At 32.5% G+C, this 7,351-nt stretch overlaps 1 long non-coding RNA gene across 1 annotated transcript; it reads right to left on the bottom strand.

The window, feature by feature from the left end:
• Positions 1-6,576: 6,576 nt before the first annotated feature.
• On the bottom strand, positions 6,577-7,102 carry LOC141632954 (uncharacterized). Its single transcript, XR_012537840.1, has 3 exons — positions 7,016-7,102; positions 6,752-6,845; positions 6,577-6,652 (listed from the first exon to the last, which is right to left on the bottom strand). It is a non-coding gene; the product is annotated as an uncharacterized LOC141632954 (long non-coding RNA).
• Between the last annotated feature and the right edge of the window lie 249 nt (positions 7,103-7,351).

Genomic DNA, 7,351 nt, shown 5'->3' with positions numbered 1-7,351 from the left:
TACTTGTGCACGCCACTCAACCGAGCTGCCAATCCCTATGAATCTTCACAAATTCTTGTTTCAGACGGACACTTTTGGTTTTATTTGTCAAACGGATAAAATGTTGCCATTTTTTAAGAAAATGTAACCAATTAATTCACAAAATGTTATGACTAAAGGTGTCATTTTTTACCCTGAAAATAATGTGAACAATAATGGTAACATGTTATCAAAAATAACAACATTTTATTGTAAAATGATGACATATTACCCGTCTTATTTCAGACCAAAAGCAATGGTCTTAAGAAAAACGGACCGAAGAATCTTAGCTACATTTATTAACAATTCAAATTAATTCAAAATTGTAGGTCAAGTGGAATAGCTGAACACACCCCCTGATGATAGTTCATAAAGGCTACTTTGATTTCCCGCTTAAAGAAACAAAGCAAAAAGTCAACTTAATATATTATTAATGATAATTTCTAGAAAATTTGGTTCAAACTATGACAATTATCCTCTCACATACTCTTACGGTTTCGTAGATGCTCTAATTTCATTTGTTGTTCGAAGGACCTTAAGTAGAATATAGATGGGTAAGAACTTTCAAGTGTCTGCTACTTATCATCATAATTTTGGGGTAAAAAGGATGATCATAATGACTACAAGACTAACATATTATATATATAAACTATCAACAAAATCTTTATCACGGTGTATAATGGCAGTTGTCCGGCCAGTTACAAGTTCTCCAGTGGAGGTGTCTGGTTGTCAACTCACTGAACATTTGGTACAAAGATTATGTACCTTTGATGTAAAGATTCTGAACATTTAATACACAGATTCTGAACCCGAGGTTCTCATGGTTCTCATAGGAAGGAGGTTCTCATAGGATCTCAACCCTATATATATATATATATATATATAAAGAGAGAGAGAGAGAGAGAGAGAGAGAGAGAGAGAGAGAGAGAGAGGTTCTCATGAGTCCCTCATATCATATGAGTCCCTAAGTCCTTATTAGGGCCTTTGGATGGAAGGGATGGAAGGATGAGATTACATCTCATTGAAGGGTCACAAATCTCCTTCCCTAATCTCCGTCCATAACTCTTCCTAATCCTGCATAACTCCTTGCCCATTCTAATCTCCCTACTCACTTCCTCATTATTTATTCTCCCTCACTACTCTCATACCATTCTCTCTCATTCTCTAAAAAAAAACCAAACCAAAAAAAACTAAAACAAAAAACAAAAAACCAAACAAAAAAAACCAAACAAAAAACCAAACACAACAACTTCATCGACAACACCAACCTTCCACCATCACGAACCACCCCACAACCGCCATCACCTCCCACGAACCACCCTTCACGTCGTCACCACTGGACCCACCAACACCTGCATCCACAACCGGCCTTCCTCTCGCCACCACCAAACCCGTCTGCCACCACAATTCGCGAAACCCGCCTGCACCTTCCCCTCGTCACCCTCCTCTCCACGACCACCTTCCTCTCTACCACCCGCCTTCCTCCTCCCTCCACCACCGCAACAACTCCACGAATACAACAACAACAACACAGCCACGAAACCGGTTTTCGATTTGTTTTTTTGCTTGTTAATTTTTTTTGTTTCTTTTGTTTTTAGCTCATTTCGATTTGGGTGTGTGGTCTTGTAATCGTTCCTGTTAGCCGTGTATTTCAATTTTTTTTTTTTTTTAATTGGTGTTGTTATTGTTATTGTTGTCGGGGTTGTTGTTTTCGTTGTTATTATTTTCAAAACCGGTTTTTTACATTTTTTTCTCTTTTAAAATATCATATTTTTAGATCTAGTATATTTTTTTCATATCTCTTATGTTAAATATCGTCTTATTTTATATTCTCTCATTATGTGTATTTGCCGTAGATTTAATATAGTTGTTGTCGTCGATTTTTGATTTTAGTCTTGCTATATATTTTTATATAAAAATATGAATTAGTGTAACTTTATTTTAGATTTTAGTCTTGCTATATATTAATTTGATATTTTTTTTTGTTTTAGAACTTTGTTGGAATTAAAGTTGTACTATTTCCGACTAAAGTTGTACTCTTTACGATTAAATTTATACCATTTACGATTAAAGTTATACTCTTTAAACATTAAAATTACATTATTTACCATTAAAGTTATACTATTTAGTACTAAAGTTACACCCTTGAAAAATTAAAGTTAAGAGATTTAATATTTTAAGGGTTGAATTTTAGATCTATTTTTTTATATTTACTTTTTTTTTTAAATTGTTAATTTTTGTTGACAATATGTGCAACTACAATCGCATTATGTACAATTTTGGTTGCTATTTAATTCTTTTTTGTTAGATCTTTGTTTTTTTTCGTTTTTTTTAGTTTAAATTTTGTTTTGGACTAAAGTTTAGATGGTTTGTTTTTTGCAATATTATTGTTTTTTTTTTTTTTTTTTTTTTTTGCAATTTTCAGTGTTACAAAACTTTCAGATTTAGTTTTCAGTATTTCGGTTTTTTTTTATTTATCTTTTTTTTTAAAGTTCCATATTTTGGACTATTATGGACTTTAATCTCATCTTCTTATTGTGTTGGTTTCAAATCTGAATTTATATTCCTAAAGTTATACAATTTTGGACTAAAGTTATACAAATTTGGACTAAAGTTATACAAAAAATGACTGAAGTTATACAAAAAATGATGTTGATTGGACTATATGACTAAAACTTACACAAATTTGTCAGTGAAGTTATACGATTTTGGACTAAAGTTATACGATTTTGGACTAAAGTTATACAAAAAATGATATTGGTTGGACTATATGACTAAAACTTACACAAATTTGTCAGTGAAGTTCTACGATTTTGGACAAAAAATTTCTAATTACTTGTATTTCTTTGGTATTTGTGTGTCGGTGTTGTTGGACAAATAAGGACTAAAATTATACAAAAATGGACTAAAGTTATACAAAAATGGACTAAAGTTATACAAATAAGGACTAAAATTATACAAAAATGAACTAAAGTTATACAAAAATTGACTAAAGTTATACAAATACGGAGTATGGACTAAAGTTATACAAAAATTGACTAAAGTTATACAAACAGTACTTATGTAAATTCAAATTTATAGTGTTGGTTTTTATTTGTTATTTTTTGTTGTTATACTTATATTTTTTTTATTTGTCAACAAAGAGAAATGAAAAAACAAAAGTTATACTTTCATTGAAATTACACACATTTTTACTGGAGTTATACATTCATTGAGTAGAAGTTACTCATATCGTTACTAGAGTTATACATTTACGGAGTATAAGTTATACATTTACTGAGTGGAGTTATACGTTTAGTCTATATTTGTATAAGTTTAGTCCATTTTTGTATAACTTTAGTCCATATTTGTATAACTTTAGTTCATTTTTGTATAACTTTAGTCCATATTTGTATAACTTTAGTCCATTGTATAACTTTAGTCCATTTTTTGTATAACTTTAGTCCACCAAACTACCACCACAAAACGAGATAATAAAGTTATTTTTTCAAAAGATTAAAATTAACTTATTATATGAGTTTATTTTACCCAAAATCTTAATAAAAAAATGTAAAAAAAAAGCGAGAATTGAGAAAATAGATAAAAAGACAAGAATAAACAAAATAAAAGACAACAAAAATAACGAATGAAAAAAACACAACAAAAATTACGAATGAAAAAAACAACTCAAAACATAAAAAATTACACCAAAACGAAGAAAAAAAAACGCTGCGGCGGCGGTGGTGGTTGTGAGACGGTGGGTCGTGGCGGTGGGTGGTGTCAGGTGGGGTGGTGTAGAGGAAGAGAAGTTTTTTATTTGTTTGGATTTTTGATTTTTTGGGTTTTGATTTTTTTGGGTGTTTTGTTTTTTTTTTTATTTGGATTTTTGGGTTTTTTATTTATTTGGATTTTTTGGGTTTTTTTAATTTATTTGGTTTTTTTTTTTAGAGTTTGAGAGAAGAGAGAAGTGAAATGTGTAAGATGAGAGAGAAATGGATGAGTGGAAAACAAATATATAGTAAATTAGTGATTAATTAGGGTGGATTAGTGAAGGAGGAGAGAGATGGTGAGATTAGCTATTAAACACACTTTTTTGGGGTTGATCTTGGCCATCCATTTTCACCATCCAATGGCCCTTAATAGAACTTATGGACTCAATACATATACATGGACTTAGTTGATCTCTTCTATATATATATATATATATAGAGCAAAGTTCTCCTAAGTCCTTAATATCTTTTGAGTCCTTAAGTCTTTATTAGGGCCCTTGGATTAGATAAATGGAGAGTGGAGATTTGCCTACTGTAAAGACAACATATGCGTAAAAAAAAAAGGAAATAGGTTGAGGAGGAGAGAGGGTGTGTGTGTCAGTATGATTTCTATTACTCACTGTGCACACACAAACACATGCATAATTATTCAACCTACATTTCTCAACACAATTCTAAACAAACTCCACAAGAAACACAATTTGAAAAAAACGCATCTTCCTTTATCATCTTCCTTTAAAATCTGCAAATAAAAATGGCGATAATTTTGAGCAAACAAAACTTCTGCAAATAAAAATCATACATCCTTCCTTTATCATCTTCCATTCTTATAGCCAAACAACAATACCATATTCCAACGTAAAAAATGACGGATTTGCAAATGATTCCATTTGTCGATGGTAATTTTTGGATTGTTTATTTATTTGCTTCATTGAATGTTAGGTCATAATTTCTTTTTTTATAAATACATTAGGTTAAATATGAGAAGGAACAGTATTTTAGGTATTGTTTTTAAGCTTGTTTTTTTTATTGTATGAAGTCTGTAAATCCACTCATTCAACACGAATTCCAGCATTATTGAGTTCAACATCAACTCTGTGAGGTTGAAGTTAAACTTGTCAAGTTGTTTCACACTAATGTAAAAAACCCCTATTGCGTCAGTTGTAAAAGACCTTTTGCGTCGGTTTTTGACTGACGTATATCGAGGGGTCGTGTTTGATATGCGTCTGTTTTGGAACCGACGCAAAAAGTTAACATTTGCGTCAGTTGTGTCTTAAAAACCGACGCAAAAAGGTGTCATTTGCGTCAGTTGTATTAGTAGAATTGACGCAATAGACTCTTACAACCGACGCAAATAGTTGTTATTTGTGTCAGTTCTTCACATAACCGATGCATTTGCTTTTATTTTTTGCGTCAGTTCTACCAGAAAAAACTGATGCAATTGATAAATTTTTTTAAGAACCATTTGCGCATTTGTCATCAGAAACGGATGCAATTAAAGTTTTTTTTATATACAAAAATTTGTTGCCGAAAATCTCGTAAAACTAGCAATTCGAATACAAAAGCTTGAAAATCTACAACAAGAATCCAACCAGCCACCAATACATAACATGTAAAGTAACATTAAATTTCATTCAACCCAACAACGTTCCAAATACTATCTAATGTATACAAAATCTCACAAACGTCTTAGTTACTAAGCTAATCTATACTAAATGATCTCTAAACATCTACTAGCCGAAACTTCTCTAGCCAAATTCATATACATGGTTGAAAAATGAATGCGGGGACGTGATGTATTATGAAGATCAAGAATATAAAACCCTTGTTCACATACACCTCTTCAATGCACCGGGGATTGTTAGATGTTAAAGTCGACATCTCTTCCCATGTAATATCAGTGCTTGCTTTGTGCAAACGTACACCATTAATTTTGAAGAGACTCGACGTGAGAAATGTGAAGGTCTTTGAGGCCATCAACTTTTTCTTTAACCGAGTAATAACCTATGGGGAGATGGATTCAGCAAACAAGCAAGGGCATGTCAGTGTATGAAAAAAATGGGAAGTCCCAGATTCAAATTAAACTAATCTTGAAACCAAATTAGAATAATTAAACAAGACTATAAGATGTAACAATCAGAAGTATAGAACTACAAACATGTGCAAAATTTTCACATTAGTCCTAACAGCAGGAGCATCAAATAAAAGAACCATTGATAAGCTACCTTCTGATTGAACTAGAAATTTTTCCCATAACACATTTAGATTGGTCCCCATAAATGTCCTATATGAATTAAATAAGAGCATTTGTTAGTAGAAGAACAGCCCTAAAAACAATACCACTCACTAAGAGAACACTACAGAAACATGGGAGGCAATTTAACTACCTATAGTACAGACGTAAAGGCTGAAACCTCAGCCAGTTTGTCAGCTGAAACAATTCTAGTACTGAATGTGGTATCAACAAGAAAGAGAAAAAGTGATATCGTATACTCTTAGTCCTTCATCATCTAGAGAGGGTATAAATACAACAAACTGAAGAAGGCGAAATGTAAATTGACACAGTAGTCGATAGACACTCAACGGCTCTACTCGTCGGATGTAAACACCACACACACACATATCTAATGATAAGGATATACCATCACATATTCATTTAACTAATGTCATTCAACAATCAACTACGCGTATCCTGGAATGTCCATACACAACACAATTCACATGAACGTTTGAAACTTAAAATTGTACTCAATATGCAAAGCAATTGGCATAAAACTAGCTAGAGAGAAGGAGAGTAACCTGTAACCCATCAAACCAAGGTGCAAATGAAGATGACAGTTTTGTATTTGACTTGCACCGCCATCCTTTAAAAGATGTCCTCTATACTGCAAAAAAAAAAAAATTCATGAGCTCACTCCCACACTCATGACTGTCTCCAACAAAATTAATAAAGCAAAAGGACCATTTAAGTTACAGGTCCATACCTTGTGATTAAGTAGCATCCACCATCAGTTTGAACAAAGCATGACCTCCATGGTGGCAACCAGGCATCTTCCATGCCATGTTTTCTAGCTCATCCTGGCATTCAAAATTTACATTTCAAAACCTCCATAATAAACTATCAGAGAAAACCATTTCAGAAAGCCGTCAAAATGTTTTGAAAATATTATATAACTAGCCCATACTAAAAACAATAATTACGGCGAAAGCACAATTTTGGGCAAAATCAAACAAATTAAGAAACTCACATCAAGAGCCATTTGGGTAATAATATCAGCAAAAAAGAAGCTAATTCATCATCCGAAGTAACATCTGAAAACTCAACCACATCCAACGCCACTTTACAGTGCTGCATCGACAAGATTCCATTAACCTTAACCATTTTATTATCATCAAATAAATGAATCTGGTATTTAATTAAAACAATTGAAATCTCAATATAAACAAATTACCAGCAAATTTGAAGGAGCAGCCATACATGGATGGGGTGGGGATTATCATCAAATGGCCTAGATAGCAGATGGCAGGCGAACAGTGGCCACAAAACACTGGACGGTGCGAGCAATACTCAATATGTACTTTCC

The sequence above is a fragment of the Silene latifolia genome, chromosome Y, assembly GCF_048544455.1.
Source record: "Silene latifolia isolate original U9 population chromosome Y, ASM4854445v1, whole genome shotgun sequence".
In the NCBI taxonomy this organism is placed as follows: Eukaryota; Viridiplantae; Streptophyta; class Magnoliopsida; order Caryophyllales; family Caryophyllaceae; genus Silene; species Silene latifolia.
Note: the sequence above shows the minus strand (reverse complement) of the source record. Positions and strands in the feature narration are given on the sequence as shown.